General features: G+C 45.9%; 1 long non-coding RNA gene across 1 annotated transcript in view; it reads left to right on the top strand.

The window, feature by feature from the left end:
- LOC132421945 (uncharacterized) overlaps positions 1-18821 on the top strand; it is an 85873-nt gene extending 67052 nt beyond the window's left edge. Inside the window, exons 2-3 of the long non-coding RNA XR_009518792.1 lie at positions 16398-16478; positions 16589-18821. This is a non-coding gene — a long non-coding RNA (uncharacterized lncRNA). The remainder of the gene's footprint in view (positions 1-16397; positions 16479-16588) is intronic.
- Positions 18822-19249: the final 428 nt, after the last annotated feature.

Below are 19249 nucleotides of genomic sequence, written 5' to 3'. Positions count from 1 at the left end.
CTGAGAAAATGATAAATACATGCATAAATAAATACATGCTATGCAGTATTCCTGACCAACAGTGATGGACTTTGCCACGCTCAAATGTTTGGTGTCACCAGCTCAACAATGATGGAGGCCAGCAACAGAAATTCCAGTGGAGGAGCATGAAAATTCTATGCCTTTTCTTCACATTAAATTTAGACCTTGAAGATAAAAGGATGGAGAGAAGCAACTGCACAGGGCAGCTAACAAAGGGAGTGTCTCAATTAAGACCCTGTCTGGGGGGGAGGGAAAGAACCCAACTCCACTGGCTGAAGAAACAAAAACAAATTTATGGGCTCATATATCTGAGATGCTCAGGGTAGTTTGACTTCAGGCACAGCTGGATCCAGGTGTTCACACAAAGTATTTCTACATCTGTCTCTTTCCATCTTTTAGCCCTGGTTTTCCTTTGTGTCTGCTTCATTCTTGGGCAATCTGTCTGTGTGCGGCGCTCCAGCAGATCCAGGCTCAAATCTTACCAGAAAGAGTGCTTCTCCTCCCTAATACTTCCTGCAAAAGCCCCCTGGTTGCCTGTTTTGGGTCTGGCCTGGGTTATGTGCCCATCCTTGACCCACTCACTGTGGCCAGGATAATGGAATATGCTGAATGGCTATGCTAGGACCAGGAACCCACACCTAGAGTCAGAGAGCAGGGGAGCCTTCCTACACCACAGGGCTGATAGTAAAGGTAGAGCAGCTCCCCACAGGGCGTCTGGGCCTGGTGCCAGAGGAAGGAGAAGGGGATGTGGGGCAGGCAAACACAATCGTTCACCACATGGGGCACGTGAAGAAAAGCAGAAGCCAGGTCCCATCCGGGATTCTTTTGATTTCCTTGGTCCATCATCATTGCAGGCTGCTGGGGGCTATTGATGGAGTGGCCGCTCTTCTCTCTTCTCTTCTGCAAGGCTTGTAGTTGCATCTTTTTAAAAAATATTTATCATTCTTTAATTTTTTCCTGGCTTTGCTGAGATATAACTGACATATAACATTGTGTAAGTTTGAGGCATACAACGTAATGATAGGGTAGGTGTATATATGGTGAAGTGATTATCACAATAAGGTTAGTTAACACATCCATCACTGCATATAGACACAATTTGTGTGTGTGGGTGTGTGTGTGGTGAGAACTTTTAAAATCTAGTCTCTTAGCAACTTTCAAATATACAATATAATAGTATTTTAACTGTAATCACCATGCTGTATGTAAGATCCCTAGAACTTATTCATCTTATAACCAGAAATCTGTACCCTTTAACCACCTTCACCCATTCCACGTCCTTGAACCCCATCGCTTTGACCCTGTTCTCTGTTTCTATGAGTTTGGTTTTCTTAGATTGCATAATAAGTGATATCATACAGTATTTGTCTTTCTCTGGCTTCTTACTTATTTCTCTTAGCATAATGCCCTCAAGGTTCATCCATGTTGTTTCAAAAGGCAGGATTGCCTTCTATTTTTAAAGCTGAATAATATTAATATTATTATAATATTAATAATAATACAATACATATACACACATATATACATACATATGTGTGTGTGTGTGTATATATATATATATATATATATATATATATATATATATAAAACATTTTATTTATCTATTCATCTGTTGATGGACACATAGGTTGTTTCCAGTTCTTGGCTATGGTAAATAATGCTGCATTGAATATGGGGGTGCAGATATTTCTCTGAGATAGTGTTTCATTTCTTTTGGATGTATACCCAGAAGTGGGATTCCTGGATCACATGGTAGCTCTATTTTTAATGTTTTTGAGGAACCTCCATGCTGTTCTCCATAGTGGCTACACCAATTTACATTCCCATCAACAGTGTAGGAGGGTCCCCATTTCTCCACACCCTCTCCAGCATTTGTCATCTCTTGTCTTTTTGATGATGGCCATTCTAACAGGTGTGAGGTGATATCTCATTGTGGTTTTGATTTGCATTTCTCTGGTGACCAGTGTTGAGCATCTTTTCATGTGCCTGTTGGCCATTTGAATGTCTTCTTTGGGAAAATATCTGTTCAGGTCCTTGGTCCATTTTTAAATTGGGTAATTTGTTTTTATTTTTGGTATCGAATTGCGTGATTTCCTTGCATAGTTTGGCTATTAACCCCTTATCAGATATGAGGTTTGCAAGTATTTCCTCCGAATCTATTGGCTGCCTTTTCATTTTGCTGATTGCCGCCATGTCTTGACTTGGGGCAATCAGGAGCCTTGTGGTCAGGATGCCAGTAATGGTGTTTTTGGGCAACGGCAGTTCTGCTTTGCGTTTTGCTGTGTACAAACAACTACAAACATTTATTTTCTTGCTCACGGACCTGGGGTTGACTGTGTCCTGGTTGGGACTGGTCGGGCTTGGCTCTGAGCCACAGGTTAGGTCCAAGTCTCTTTGGACTGGTGGCTACTTGGGGCCTACCTTTCTCATGGAGGATCATGAAAGCGTCAAGGACATACAAAACTGTGTGAGCCTGGAAGAGTTCACATCACGTCTGCTAACATTCCTTTGGCCAAAGCAAAGCAAACCAATCCCAGTGTCGGTGCAGTGGGAGTGCATCCTCTGCATTCCCTGCTCTGCAAGGCCATGTGGCAGAGGGAAGAGAGAAGAAATGGGAACAGCCGTCCAATCCACCATGTGTTTTCTTTGTGAGACCTCATCCGTATCAGGTTTCTCATACAGAAACAGCTTCATGATTCATCCAGTCTTTCAGATAAGGGAGATGCTTTTTGCAAGAACTTGAGTTTCTTCCTTGAGATCAAAATCAAGGTTGAGATATGTACCCTGAACCCGCTCTAGTATTGTTCCACAGAGTGTGTAAGAGGATGGTCTCCATATTACCTGTCTGGACTCCCCTGCTGAACAAGGGAGTCATCAGGTCATCAGGACAAGGGTCCGGCTAAGCGCAGGGCCAGGAGAGACCCGACCAGATGGCTGCGGGGCCTGGGGCCAAAAGTGAACTGGAAGATCCACCCTGACAACCAGGCGGCCAGTCTGGCTAAGGTGCCTATCTAGAGGGCTAAGCAGAATGAGATCAAATCAGGGCAAATGGACGGAGCTCAGGGGACCAAGCCAAAGCAACAGGGTGCTGGACAGATTGCAGGGTGGGAGCTCAAGAAAGTTCTCGAACAATAGGAATTCTCAGCCTGGGAGGGAAGGAAGTATTAAGATCTGGAACATGAGTTACTTCTTCACTGCTTTTCACTCCAAGGAGGAAACAGTAGCTGGACAGTCAATTTTCCTTCTCATTCCTGCTTTGGTAGATTTCTTAAAACTGCTTAAGGATATCAATATGGGTAATTATTTGCACGTCTTCCCAGTGCTGGTGTGAAGAGCTCATAATAGAAACACTTGCAAAGAAACATAGTGTGAGAGTTACTTTTCTTTTTAGCTCCTGGAGTAAGCTGAGTATTTTACAAGATGAATGGCTGCTACTGAAATCATCTTCCCAGCTGCTCTGATATTTTGTCTTATAATTAACTTTCCTAGTGCAGAAGTTGGTTTGTTACATTTGAGTAACTGGAGGCCCAGCGTATCAACTGAAACTGCAGAAAAAAAGACACGCAGTTACTGTAAACGGGTACTTCTCTTGTGACAGAGCTGTTCTGCTTAGTTGTCTTACATAGCAAGGGTCTGGGGGGCAGGGGGCAGGGGGCAGCAGCAGAGCAGCTGGAGGAAGGACGTGGGGTGGGGGGGCGGGCTCTGGGAGGGCAGAGAGCGAGTTTCTCCTATAGCGAATGCAGGGCTTTCTGCACAACCGAGCGTCCACAGAGGGAAAGGATCACATTTCTGGATCTGGTGTGAGTGAAGAAGCAGAAAGGCTTTACTTTCCTGTACAATTGGAGGTTGATATTGGTACCAGATGGGAGATAACCAATTTATTATTATCATTTAATAATAATAATACCAAGATCTATGAGGAACTCACTGTGCCCCAAGCAGTGAATGCATTAATTTATTCAAAGTAACCCAGTATAATAGGTATTATTATTCTTCCCATTTTACAGATGAGAAAACCATGGATGAGGCGCTGAAATAAGCTGCTCAGGGTTACTCATCCAGTAAGTGGTAGAGCAGGAACCCAAATCCAGCTTGCACTGAAGCCCATGGTGATTTGTCCAGTATAAGCTCCTAGCATGACATGGTTGTAAAAGCCACAGGTTGGGCTTAGCCAGAGATCCTAGACACCCAGTATAACAACACAGGGCTCCCCTACACAGATTAGCTCCCCAGAGTGCTGAGTGCTGGGGAGGGCAGGCTGTCCAGAAAAGGCCCAGGGATCCGGCCTTTGAAGGATCAGGGGAAGGGGCTGGGCTTTCTAAGCAGGAAAGGAGAAGGACCATGAAATACACATGGTGGTTGCCCTTCCAACATCCATGTACCCTTCTCCCACTATGTAACAGCAGCGAGGGGGTTGGCAGATTGACCCACAGCTTGGATGGGCCCTGGTTGATCCATAGCGAAGCCAATCAGGAAAGTCCCATCCCTTTGCCTCTGTGACTGCTTCAGAGATGGGCCGATCGAAGACATTTCAGGCCAATGAGATGGAAGGTGGAAGGATTTAGTAGGGGTGTCTAGGAAACTTTAGTAGGGTGTCTAGGAAACTTCTGAACTTTAATGAGGGGGTTCAGGAAGGGTCCTTCTCTCTGTCCACCCCCCCCCCCAACAGTAGGCAGAAAGCAGATAGTCTTGCTGGTTATTGGCAGCCGTCCTGTGACCACAAGGGCAGCCAGCCTTGGGAGATGGCCGGGCCGCTAGATCAATTGCCCTTCCATGCAGCAAGCCCACCTTAATTTGCGACTGTCTTTCAGATAAGTCTATAGATCTCCTTATTGTTTCATCCCTTTTGAGCTGGGTTTTCTTTTTCTTGAAGCTAACAACCTTCTAACTGGCAGAACCTGGTCTATAAAAGGAAGATTAACTTTATTTCCTTATCTCCAGGAAAGCAGAATTAGAACTTGGGGGAACTAGATATCTTCCTTGAGGTAAGGAGCTGCCTTGTCATGAGTGCTCCAACATTTGAAACATCCAAGCTATAGCTGGGGAATAGCAAGGAGATTTCTAAGGGGGAAGAGAGACACTGCTGCTGGCATGCCCCCCACCACCAGGGTCGGGACTCTCAGACCACTTAAAAGTGGGAGCAGGATTCTGAGGCAGGGGATTGATGCTAAATGTCCCTTCCTGCTGCTGGATAGCTTCTCAAAAGAAAACCAGGGCATCTATTTAGTTTTTCTTGTACTGTCATGGCCTCAAAAGAGGCCAAGATTGTTGAAATCATTCTTCCCATAACTCTCACATTTTAAGAAGGCAGGTCAAATTGGTGCTAATTTAATGTATATTATAGCTGACACATCGGCTTTAAGTCAAGTTGGTGGTGCAGTTGCATTGTACTTTATAGCAAGACGGGACCTTTCGTATAATTAATGTGACTGATGAAGCAATGCCCATTTACCAGGCAGGCCACGTAAATTCTTAGCACAGTAAAATATTATAAAGTTTTATGGTTGTGATAGCTTTGCTCTCCTGACGTACTCAGAGTCATATTTATGATTTAATTATTGTGAAGTTCAGGGTTAGGAATGCTTCCCAACCTTGCCATGGCAATGTTGTCCTTGCAGGGGAGAGAGAAGCCCAACTGCGTTAGTTGTTCTTCTGATTCATAAACATGTCGCCTGTTCTAGGTTCCTTTCACAATCCCTTCTGGATCTGTCCTTTAGGAATTTATTTCAACATTTAGAAAGCATTGACTGTCTCCCGTGTATACTGCCTGCTCGCTCTGACAAGCTGTGCTGTCTACTGCTTATCCTAAACTTGAATTTCCTGAGCCGCTAGCATCTTCAGCACCCTCCCCTTGGACTAGTCTCATAGGTTATGGCAAGCACAGAGCTTGGTCACTGTCAGCAGTGGCCTTCTTCCCTTCCCACCTCATGTCATCTTAACTTAGTTTCGTGTAAATGGCTCATTTACTCTGCCCTGCTGAGTCTCAAGGCGGATGGACGGTGCCAGTGGATTTTGCTAAATGAAGATGGAATTGAGCCGAGACCATGGAATATATTGGTGCTACTTTGGCAGCATTTTACATGGTGCAATGAAGGGAGAACTTGACTCCTGGCTGCCTTGCCCAGTATGTGACTCTAGGCAGGAAGATGAGTGAAAGAAAGGCCATATTGCAGGAAATATTTTCCTTGTTGTTACTGAGTCAAGAAGGACGCAGCGTAGGCAGTGGGGCTGCTTATTTGAGTCAGTAGAAGCAGATTTTTAGCTCCTAAATCAAATGACTAGTCCTCAAATGTCAGGCTCTTATGCTTATTTTGTGACCTGGAAGATGAGGACGGGCCAGGGAGAACCAGGGCATGTTCTCAAGAGTCTGGGATAAGAAGCACCATTTTCTTGAATGATCTCTGCTTCATGTAGAATTAGTCCATTGAATTAGAAGCCTCCTGAATCTGCTGTTAGCTGCCCTGAAGCAGGCATGTTTTTGTTTTTTTTTTGCGGTACGCGGGCCTCTCACTGTTGCGGCCTCTCCCGTTGCGGAGCACAGGCTCTGGACGCGCAGGCTCAGTGGCCATGGCTCACGGGCCCAGCCGCTCCACGGCATGTGGGATCTTCCCGGACCGGGGCACGAACCCGTGTCCCCTGCATCGGCAGGCGGACTCTCAACCACTGCGCCACCAGGGAAGCCCGAAGCGGGCGTGTTTGCCCCTATCTTAGTTCAAAGCTGCAGATGGATTTGCCCAGTACCAACAGGTGACCATAAAAACTGCTTAAGGTTTGCTTGTGGGCCACCAGCCCCATAACTCTGCGTGCTCAGCTCTGCACTGAACCACCCATTCCTATTATGCATCTTAGGAAAAGGGGACTTTTAACCACTTGAATGCTTGTTCCTGGCCAGGGCACTTGGTAGCAGAGAATCAGAGGAATTAAGGACCTGAGCAGCAGGCCTCAGTTCCAGCTTTTGCTCTCCAGCCGAGAGGAGCCACTGCACATTTTTGTACATAGTCCTCTTTCTCTCTGACTGTTTGCAAAGGTGGTCTTCATTAAGGCCAGAGTTTGGCCATGCGTTCCTCTCTCTCGTGCTCCTAGCCACCTTGCAGGGTCTGTGTCATCCCTTTTACTGAATGGATGAGGGAACTCATGCCCCAAGGAGGAAGGTCCCTTACCTGGAGTTGTTTTGAGATGACAGAAGTGGGATTCCTACCCAACGCTGAAGTGCTACAGCACTGTCTATTGATTTGCTTACGTCTAATCGGAGGAGCTCTTAAAAAACGATTGGAAGAAGTTTGCTCTAAAGTTCCTTGCCCATGCCAGCTGGCTTGGCTTTCCATTTCATTTTCTGATGCTTCTATAAAGACCGGACACATACCCTCATCCTCTACCCATATAAGGCTCCCTCAACAGAGCAGAGAGCAGTGGGCTGCCAGGGCCCAGGGAGGTGAATGGGGGGGGGTCACTGAACCTCATTTAGTGAAGGGCCTTGGAGGTGAGACTGAAGAGAATGTGGTGGTCTATATTGTCTCAGGAAGCATTGAATTTAATTCTATTACTTCTGCAGGTGTGAAAATAATCTTCATGTCCTTCCTTTTTCTGCCTCTCTTTCTTCCTCTAAACTTTCTTGTGTATATTGGCCTATTTTATTGATACTTTATCACAATTTCCCCATGGTTTTAATGATCATTTTTTTATTTCTTCTCTTGCAAATGATCAGTTTGTGTTTTCCAGCAACAATTCTAAGCCTGGATCAGTAACAAAGAAAGGTGTCTCTGTTTTAAAGACTGCCCCCACTTTATGTCTCTGGCCTCCTTATTGCCCAGAAACTAGGCGTTCTGGGAAATATTCTCCTCACAGGATCTTCTTCCCATCTCATCTACTGGCATTGCTGGGTTTTCTCTCCTCATACCTGTTTCATTAGCACCAAATTTCCCTGTTCCTTGGCTCATAATGGTGCACCAGGGAGCCCCCTCACCACTAAATGAGATTCTACCCATGCTTGAAAGCCCATCTCTAATGCTGCTGCCTCTGTGAGGCCCACCCAGAGTTACCCCCAACTAGACATAGCCTCTCCCTTCCTCACAGCCATCAGCACTGCTATTCTATCTATAATCATTGGTTTTTTTTCTTTAAAACAGATCCTTTCCCTATTTCCATATTTTCCTAGTTGTAAAAGTAATTCATACCCATCATAGGAAAAAGGGACATGAAGAAAGCCACAAAGAAGAAAATAAGAATTAAGTGAGGTAACAATAAGCGCTAACATTTGGGAAAGTTGATACGTAGGCTCCCTTCTAAGCTCTTTATGTGTATTAATCCAGCTCATTCTCACAGCCTCTCCTCAAGGGTGACATTATTACCATCCTGATTTTACATGTGAGGAATGACATTTGAGGTGGTCATAAAGTGTCTCAGATGTCAGCTGGGACCTGTATGACAAGCTCGTGTTGAACTTGCTGACCCAGTTCTGTGGCCATGTGAGCTGGGGAGTTCTGGGCTGAGTCACTGGGCTTCTCCTGCCCTGGGACTCTTGCGTCCCTGAGTCCTGAATGGGCATCCGCTCCTCCCTATTGGATGCTGGCTGTCAGGAGAGTCTGACTTTCACATGCCACCTCTGTGCTTCTCTTTCCTTCCAGTTCCTCATATGTGACCTCTCCTTGGGTCAGACAGAGGCTGCCGCACTTCAGGAGAAGCTGGGTTTTAATTGTGAGAATAAAAAGTGGAAGAAATAATACCCCAAAGCTTTTAAGTTTAATTCAGTCCCATTTGTTTATTTTTTTCTTTTATTTCCTTTACTTTAAGAGGTGGATCCAAAAAAATATTGCTGCTATTTATGTCAAAGAGTGTTCCGCCTGTGTTTTCCTGTAGGCGTTTCATAGTTATCTGCTCTTACATTTAGGTCTTTAATCCATTTTGAGTTTATTTTTGTGTATGCTGTTAGAGAATGTTCTACTTTCACTCTTTTACATGTAGCTGTCCAATTTTCCCAGCACCACTTATTGAAGAGACTGTCTTTTCTCCATTGTATATTCTTGACTCTTTTGTCATAGATTAATTGACCGTAAGTATGTGGGTTTATTTCTGGGCTTTCTGTTTCACTGATCTGTTTTTTTGTGCCATTACCATACTGTTTTTTTATTTTTATTTTTTTATTTTTTTGTGGTACGCGGGCCTCTCACTGTTGCGGCCCCTCCCATTGCGGAGCACAGGCACTGGACGCGCAGGCTCAGCAGCCATGGCTCACGGCCCCAGCCGCTCTGCGCCATGTGGGATCCTCCCAGACCGGGACACGAACCTGTGTCTCCTGCATGGGCAGGCGGACTCTCAACCACAGCGCCACCAGGGAGGCATACTGTTTTGATGACTGTAGCTTTGTAGTATAGTCTGAAGTCAGGGAGCATGATTCTTCCAGCTCTGTTCTTCTTTCTCAAGATTGTTTTGACTACTCGGGACCTTTTATGTTTCCAAACAAATTTTAAAATTATTTGCTTTCCACATGCCAAACCCTGTTCTGGGAGCCATATGTCTATGAATTCATTGACACCTCACACGATAACTGCCACTAGGACCTCCAGGTTACAGAGGACGGGATTCAGCACAGACACGTTAAGAAACCAGACTGAGTTACATAGCTAGAATGTAGTGAGATTCAAGCTCGGGTGGGCTGCTTCCTGAACCCAATTTTAACTACTTGCTCTCCAGCCTGAATCCATGTCCAGTGGTGAGACAACCAAAATGGGCCTTTGTGAATCAAGAGTGGGGGCCTGAGGGGAACAGGCACAACTTCTCTGTAACATAGGATTAGAATGAAGATCAAGGAAAAGCCTCAGGGCCTCTCTCCACCCTAGACCATAGGAGGGTCCTTGGGCTGGAGGGCAGGCGTGGGAAAGAGTGATGTGGGGTGAGCATGACACAGAGAGACCTGGATGGGGTCCAAGATTGAATAGACTCTTAAGATGAACTACTTTTTTTTTTTTACTTAGTCTTATTTTAAAAGAAAACTTCAGAAGCTTGAAGAACTAGTTATATTTTTCTATGGAGAAAATAAATATCATTTTAAATAAAATAATAAAAACAAAGAACTTTCATTTTTGCATTCCACCTGTGGGATCTGTCTCTCATTTTGTGGATACAGTTGTAATTGAACCTCTCAATGGCACAGATGAGAAAACTGAGGCCTGGTGACATGCTCGAGGCCACCCAGCCAGCCAGTGACTGAGCTTGGAATCCAGCCCAGTTTGTCTGAATTATTCATGCATGTGGGTGACTCTATCCATCCATTCATGTGGACCCACAAAAATGTTTGGAGTGTGAGCCCAGCTCCAGGTGTTGTGGCAGATGCAGAGAATACAATGGAGTGCCTGTTCTGGGGGACTTGGATCTAATGGGGAGACAGTGTTCTAACAAGCCATCTTGGTGTTGAGCTGTGTGACAGGGCTGCGATAGAAGCAGGTGCAAAGGATCATGGGAGACAGGAGCTCAGGGTCTGGGACTGTGCAACTGGATCCCGGTGCCACCCCTTATCCAGGGCTAAGGATAATTAAATGACAGCAATTAAATGACAGCCACCAAATTTCCTCCCCTAAATTTCATCATGTGGCATAGTATAGTGTTAAGAAAGGACACCACCTCTAGTATCCCTCAGACTTGAGTTCAAATCCCAGGTGTGCGAAGCACTGGCTCTGTGACATAGGCGTGTTCTGTCACCTCTCAGTTCCTTCTGTAAATGAGTTTGGCAGGACCCACTTGGATCTTAGGGATGTGGGAAGAAATGAAGTCATACACCTACAGCACTGAACAGTGCCTGGCCCAAAATATACTCAAGAAATGAGAGCTATGATATATTATTCTAGATGGGTTGTTGCCTGCATGTCTGCCGTATCCCTTCCTCACACCAAATCATAGGCAAGTTTTTCCTCTTCCCACCAATCTATCTGATAGGACAGAGCCCTGGTGTGTGTGTGTGTCTTTAAAATAGCCTTCCCCTTGGCCTAGGACCCTCTGGCCAGAGTTTCGTGCATGTCCTTTGTCAAAGCACTCACTTCTCTTGTGTATGCAGATGAGAAGTTGATCCTTAAACACAACCTGGGGTGACTCCTATGAACACAAGTCAGCCTAAAAACATGGTGACCCGATGGTTTGGGCCTGGCAACTGGGAGTTGGGCTGAGTCTCTCTGACTTCGTTTCTGGAGGCAAATGTAACTCCAACATTACCTAAGCTGGGCAGTGAGGAAATTCTCATGTTTCCAACACTTTCAACAATGCCCCATTATGCCTGGTGACTCACGAATAGGCCTGTGTCCACGGAACAGCATGTGTCTCTCTGCGGTACAGTGCCTCGCTGTATGTTTGAACTAATTTCATAGGCTTGTCTCCATCACGGATGTTACTTGCCCTCTTTTCTGACGATTGCTGGAGGCTTGTTGCGTCAGAGAAAGCCAGAAAAGGAAAGGGCTATGATTCTTTTCACTGGGCAACCCAGCACATTGGAGATAGTGCCTGGGAGGGAAACTTGGGTTCAAGCTGAATTAAAAGCAAAGTCTTGGGATCTTTGCAAAAAGCCACTTACCTTAGGTGGCAGGTCAAAGAAAACTCTCAGGTCACCCATCACTGTCACGGTTAATGCTGAAGCCTTTCTTTCCCTTGACAGGCAGGGGAAAGGGCAGCTGAATATTGAGACAGCTCCTTGGGTATGCCAGGGTCAGGGAGACACGGCAGATTGTATGCAGAGACGACCGATCTGCTGTGTTGTCACCATCATCAACTTGGGCAATTTCACAGGGAACCGAGAACCCCAGGAACACAGACTCTATTTCTAACATTCCAAAGGGAGGGACACACTGCTGCCCTCTACTCAGTCCCAAGGACACCCCGGCCTGTTGCTTTTACCTACTGCTTGGCACAAATGCCTTGGCTGTGCTAAGCTTCAGCCCCTTTTAAGGGTCTCATGAAATGAGTGGACCCAGGGCCTTGCTTGTGCTGTTTCAGACTCTGCACAATTGCAGGTACCAGAGTGCTTGCATGTGCCCTCTGCTGCCTGGTGAGCTCCCAGTCCCCCACCCGTGGCCAGCAGAGACTGCAGTTTCCCCAGCAGGCCTTCCTGACTGCCTTGATCCCTGCATGAGTTTCCACCCTTTATTATAATCCTCAGAATGAGAATGAAAACTCCTTGGCAAGGTCTTTGCTTACAGCTCCGTCTCCTCAGCTACACAGTGGATTTTCTGAGACCGGGGACCTCGACTGTCTCGCTCACTGTTGCGTTCTCAGCACACGTGACATTTTCTGGCAGGTACAAGGCACTCAGTAAATGTTGGCTGGGACACGAAATGAAGAAATGAATGAATGAATGTCGTCCTCAGGTAATATTCTGTATATGATGAGGCATATTACGTTTCCAGGATACTGGAAACTCCTATAATGATCCATTCCAGTGTGTTACTATACTATCCAAACAGAAGGCCCCCTTTAAAACTCACACCTGTTATCACTCATCAGTACCTTCACATGAATGACTTTACAGTATTTCAAGATACTTGACAAAATGCACTGAGCCTGGTACTGATTTGGTTTGGAAATAGGGGAGTATGCCTATGTGTGAGGCAATGGGTGAGCAAGAAAGACCTGGAGTGAGGCTGTGGGGTGTCATCTAAAAGGGCCCCTTATGGGCATGACACCTAGGAGAGTGGCGCCTTGGGGAGGGGACAGCAGGGCAGAGAATAAAGGAAGGGACTCCCTTACATCTGGCTGGTTATTGGTGGGAGGCAAAGAAACTGAATGCAGGTCCAACTCCTTTGCTTCTGGCAAGCATGTAGAATTGGGCCAAAGATGTTCTTTTTGGAAGTAATTCTTTCATCTGAGCTGAACAAGGGCCTTCGACAGGTGTGCTGGGTGTCCCCCGCTTGGGGACACTGAGCCTCAGGTTGCTCCTTTGTGAAGTGGGGACAGCAATTAGATCTCCTTCACAGGGCTCTCTGGAAGGTTAAAGGAGCCGATGTGTGTGAGAATAGCGCTCAGTGACTCGCGAGGGATGGAGTGTAATTTACATGTTCACCACTCATCAACCTTCAGGGCGTTCAAGCACCACAAGCACTTGGCTGCCCGCTGATTCTGGGGAGCTGTTGGACACCCTCCTTCACACCCCCAAGTCCGATCCCGTGACCTCTGCCCAAGACTCCATTAGTGTTAGGGTCCTACAGTCTACAGGTTAAAAGCGGTTCAAGGAGAGCTGGCTTGGTTTTGACTGGCATTTGAGAGCATCGCAAAATCGCTGACATTTGTCCTGATGTGTGGGTGTCTGTACCAGACCTGATGTTAAAGTTTTTTGACTCTCAGTCTAGTTGGAAGCATGGACTCTGCAGCCAGAGGGCTCAAGTTCAAATTCCAGCTCTGCTACTTACCAGCTTTATTAAAAATCATAGGCCTGTTGGGAGAATTAAATGTATTATGCAAAGGCACTTGAAGCCGCGCCTAGCATGTAGCCCTAAATAAGTGTTTGCTGTTCTTGTCGTTACTTTTTTTTCCTCCCCCACTTCCACTGTGATTTCCTGTAGAGAAGAGGCCTGTTCTCTTCATCTTTTGGTTCCCAATGGCTATGTCAGGCTTGGCATAGGGCAGGCACTCAATAAATGTTGGACGAGTACATGGATGAATGGGTGGATGGATGGGTGGGTGGATGGATGGATGGGTGGGTGGATGGATGGGTGGATGGATGGATGGAGGGATGAATGGATGGACGGATGGACAGGTAGATGAGCTACTGTTTACTTCTTGAGTACATGGATGAATGGATGGGTGGATGGATGGATGAGTGGATGGGTGGGTGGATGGATGGAAGGACGGGTAGATGAGATACTGTTTACGTCTCGTAAACTTTATGATCAAGGCCTTAAGGGTGATGAAAGAAAATGTGGAGGGTGCTGATGGTACAGTTTGGAGAAGGGGCAGAGCACAGTGCACACTTCCCATTAAACCCCCTTTCCTGCAGAAATGCCTGAGGAATGAGGGGAGAGGGGACCTGGCTTATCTCATCTGGGTTCCACGGCTGCCCAGTGTGGGCTCTGTGCCATGCACGTTACAACACTACCCACCTCTTACTCCTCACAGCCACCCTAGGAGGCATACTATTATTGGCTCCATTTTACAGATGAGGAAGCTGAGGTTTGGAGAAATGAAGTGACTTTCTTAAGGTCACACCCAGGACTGCTAATTCCAGGACCTTCATCCTCAACCCTTTTGCTCCACTGTTGGGTCTGTTCCTCAGCCACGTGACTCACAGTTTTGCTACATAGCACTGGCCGAGGACTTACTCTTTGGAAACCCTTCTTTCATCTGAGGTGAACAGAGACCTTTGACAGGTGAACATGCCAGCCCTGAGTGCTGGGTATTCTCACCTTGGGGTCTTTTACACCAGCTTCTTCTTGGGAAAATTCTATGGTTTCTCCAGAGCAGTTTGGCTGAGTTCACTCCATTCACAGGCAATGATAAAGCTGGTATCTGGTAAAGCACACCCTGAATTCGGAAATGTAATTGTAGAACGTGACATTGAAAAAAAGGGGAGGTACCGCAGAGTGGAGGAAACACAGTGCTTATTGAGTGCTTACAACACACCAGCACTGTGTATACTTTCTCACTAGTCTTCACGTCAACTATGTGAAGAGCGTTTTATCACCTTCCTGTTTTGGGTATTGGATCTCTGGCCTGCTCGAGCCATATAGCTAATAAGGGCTCCTCCTGAGATTTGAAACCAGGTCTCTCAGGCTTCCAAACTCTCCCCTTTGCCCTGATCTTCCCTGGGAATGTGCAGCTGGCTGTGATGACGAGTGGGGTTTCCACAGGTTCATAATTGTCTGTACTCATGGTAGAGTTAGAAGTCTAATCTAAGTACGAGTCAGTTCACAATTGCTATGTTCTCCACCATCTGACAGCTAGATCATTTACCCAGTCTCAGCGAATGCTGGGTTCTCCCCGCTCCACCCTCCAGCTTTCAGAGGAAATTTCATCACTAAAAAGAAATCCCAGTGGTATATACTCCAAAGAATCAAAAGCTGGGACTCCAAAAGTTACTTGCACAGCCATGTTCATAGCAGCATTATTCTCATTAGCCAAGAGGTGGAAGTAGCCCAAGTGTCTATAAATGGACGAATGGATAAGCGAAATGTGGTATAAACATACAATGGAATATTATTCAGCCTTAAGAGGGAAGGACATTCTGATACGTGCCACAATATGGATGGACCTTGAAGACATTATGCTACGTGAAATAAGCCAGACATCAAAGGGCAAATACTGTATGATTCCACTTATATGAGGCACTTAGAGTAATCAGATTCTTAGACACAGAAAGGAGACTGGTGGCTGCCCCAGGCTGGAGGAGGGAATAGGGAGGGTTTTGTTTTGTTTTGTTTTTAATGATAAACATGGCTTGTATACACTTTAGTTTTTTAATTTTTATTTTATATTGGAGTATAGTTGATTAACAATGTTATGTTAGTTTCAGGTGTACAGCAAAGTGATTTAGTTATACATACACATATATTATTTTAACAAATAATGCCATCCTCATGGGTGTGAGGTGATATCTTATGATTTTGATTTGCATTTCTTTGACAATTAGTGGTGTTAATATCTTTTCATGTGCTTGTTTTCCATTTGCATATTATTGCAGAATATCTATTCAAGTTCTTTGCCCATTTTTTAATCGACTTATTTGATTTTTTTGTTGAGTTGTAAGAGTTCTTTATATATTCTGGGCATTAACTCTCATTAGATATATGATTTGCAAATATATTCTTCCATCCCTAGGTTGCCTTTTGACTGTGTTGATTATATCCTTTGATGTATAAATGTTTTTGAGTTTGACGTAGTCTTATTTATCTATGTTTGCTTTTGTTGCCTGTATTACTAAGAACTATAAGTTGTATTATCATGTTATGTATGGTACATATACATTATATATGTGAATTATGAAGTGTAATAATTAAACAATGCTGAATCTCTTACACTTTTAAACTGTAGTATTACCTCTTTAATTATCTTTGCACGTGGGCTTCCTTCTTTCCCTCCCTCCCTCCCTCCCTCCCTCCCTTCCTTCCTTCCTTCCCTCCTTCCCTCCCTCCCTCCCTGCCCTCCCTCCCTCCCTTCCTTCCTTCCCTCCCTCCCTCCCTCCCCCCTTCCTTCCTTCCCTCCTCCTCTCTTTCCTGACATGTTTATCAAACACCTACCATGTGCCACTCACTCTGCCAGACAATAGACATGATAACATGTGATCTGTGCCCCAATGTACTTCTATCTTCTTTCGTTTTTACTGTTTTATCGGTGTATACAAACTCTCAGTTTTGCCTGATACTGACTTACTCTCCCTTTATTTTCTATGCTGATTTTTTTTTCAGAGCAGAATGGACCCATGGCTTCGGCTTTAATTTCCGGTGCTTTACAAAGGCTGAGCTGAAGGCTGCACCACCAGAAGCTTGGTAAGCTTGGGTGACTGGCCTTGGCTGGTGGGACGCTGGGAATTTCAAGTGGGCAGGGCCCCAGGGAGTCAAGTGAGTGTTTTCACAGTTTTCTGTGTTTGGCATTGTAGGAATTTGCCTGGCCTGCTGGATGGAGAGAGTCTGACTCGGATTCTGGGGGCTTGGAAAGACAGTCAAAAGACTCTTCCCTTCCCTGAAATAGCCACGCATTTGTTTAACGACTTGAAACCATTCTGATGCTGGAATTTCCCTCTGTGTTTATTTTCACATCTGGGTGATGGTCTTCTGCCACTGGAGGACTTTTAGTGAATCACTTCAGAGTTTGCTTTTAATGTTTCCCAGATGAGACGGGCTGGCACTCGTCTGTTTTCTGAGGCCTGACAGGGCAGGACTGACCGGGCTTCCCGGCTGGCTGCCTGGAGCTGTTCCTTGGGGGAAGTGGACAGGCATTTCGTGTCTTTCTGGGAAACCTGCTCCTCTGAGCTCCTGATCCCCGGGCTCTCTTTCCACATGAGGAGGGGGAAAAGGTGGAATGGAATATAAATAAAAGAGATAGACTAGTTTTAACTGGTCCAAGATGTTACGGGCTGCGCTCTCGGTAGCCACTGGCAGCCGGCACCCCTCTGTGTTCCCAGGCTCTGGTTTGCGGTGTCACGGGCTCCAAGAGACAAGGCTGGTTGGGGTCGCTTCCAGAGGGCAGCCTGGGAAGCTCAGGAAGCTGTTGGCTCAGCTCAGGAGTCATTGGCTGCCAGGTGCCTTCTGATGGACGCCTGTTCCCAGAGCCCAGTGTGGCCAGGGTCTCTATGACCATGTCAGGTCCGTGGTTCCCGCTTACTCTTAGCCTGACAGACAGGCTCCATTGCAGTTGCATTTCTGCTCTGTGTCCCTCTATCACGCCCCCCTCCACCCCCCATACTCCATGTTCCAGCCACATCTCATACATTCTTTTGGGTGCTTTCTAGTTGTCCATACCCCAGAGCCCCCTGCACCCTGCTCTGCCCAGCTCTGAGCCCCAGGAGTCAGCCCACTAGGGGTGCATCACCCAGGCTCCCCTGCCTCGCCCTCTGGCTTCCTGCTGGTGTGGGCCTATAGGGAGCACCACAGGAGCTCTGGGGGTAGGGGCGGGGGAGACAGAGGTGGAGGGATTTATTCCCCTGGCTCCCTCCCTGTGAGGTCATCTCAGGCTGGCTGCGTGACTTGGAAGTCTCGCATCCTCTTAAGGTGGCCTTCTCTACGTAGTTTTCTCTTTCTGCATCTGGGTAACTGTTGCCTTCTTTCATCCTTTTGGGTCCAGGGGTGGTACAGCACCTAGAATCCCACACTAACTTTTGTGGTTTTCCTGTATCTTGTCCACACTTTTGTCAATAGTCTGTTTGCTAAATCCTTCTTGAATTCTCTTATTTGACTGTTCCTGCTGGAACTCAGACAGAGATAGATAGATAGATGGATAGATAGATAGATAGATAGATAGAGAGACAATGTTATTTTATATATCTGTACCGCTTTTCCCATGTTTATTCCCTCTACAAGAATTCCCTTCTTCACCTTGGCTACCTGATGAACTGCTTCTTATCCTTCAAAATCCCAGTGAAACACCACCTCTGTGAAGCCTATCTTGAGTTCTCCATTAAAGTTCATGACCTCCCCCTTGGCCTTCTATCTCTCTATGTGGTATCCATCATGTCCATATACTTAACATCTCCATCCTAACCACTTGCTAATCAGACATGTCCAGACTTTCCCTCACCAAAATTTTACAAAGTTTATTTCCTTCCAAATGTGATAAAGCGACTGTCTAAAGGGCCTGCTTCAGTGCCTGGCCCAGATTAGATGCTCAATAAATAATAGCTATTATCAGAAAACGTCATACTAAAGTGTGAATGGCTATGTGTGTTAATGCATTATCTCTTCCAGGAGCAGCTTACATTTATAAGGGACTTTTTGGTGTTAATAGAGCCTCCAATGAATCTCTAAATTGGCAGAGCGGGGTGGGGGAGTGTCAAGGGGTCTTCCTTTGGGGTTTCTCAAATTATGTTGTCTAAGGCCTCTCTGTCTGTAGGTTTGAGAAAACAGAGAATCACTTCAGGTCAGTCTCCAGCACGTAGAGGCTGCTTGGAAAGGGGACAAGTTGCTCAATAGTGGCCTGGGGGGAGCAGCGTCTATGGAAAAAGACAGATGTGACTGGACACATCTCTGCTCGGCTATTATGCCCTTCCAGTGCTAATGGAATGTGATTTTCTAAATTGTGGCTGGATGACTTCCTTCTCTTGTGGTTGAGTTTGTAATAACATAGACTATGACTCTAGTTTTGCCAAAGTGGAAAAAAAAATGGCATCCAATGGATTTTTATGGTGGGTCTGAAACATTAAAAAAAATATTATTAAAGATGCAGCTCAATAAGCCTTTAATGTCCTGCTTTGGGGCTGAGGAGCCAAGGCACAGGCTTACAAGCTGGGTGTGGGCAGCGGAGGGATACTACACCTGGGAGTAGTTGGCACTTGGGAGGTGCCAACGCTGGTTAAGGCCCTCTGTGCAATATTGCCTAAAAATGGAGCTGCCTACGTAAATACAGATTCAGAGTATTTTGATCTTCTATGGCTTGGGGCAGAGATCAAAGCAAAGCGTCTCACTCCTCATGAAGTTTAAGAAGCCAGGGAGCCTGCTGTGTTCCAAGAAGTCCAAATACATCCTTCCCAGACTCCAGAGAATCACAGCTCACATCTTAGGTGGTAGAGAGGCCAGGCTAAGCGAAACCACCTCTTGCAAGCTGG

Source organism: Delphinus delphis, chromosome 3, assembly GCF_949987515.2.
Source record: "Delphinus delphis chromosome 3, mDelDel1.2, whole genome shotgun sequence".
NCBI lineage: Eukaryota > Metazoa > Chordata > Mammalia > Artiodactyla > Delphinidae > Delphinus > Delphinus delphis.
Note: the sequence above shows the minus strand (reverse complement) of the source record. Positions and strands in the feature narration are given on the sequence as shown.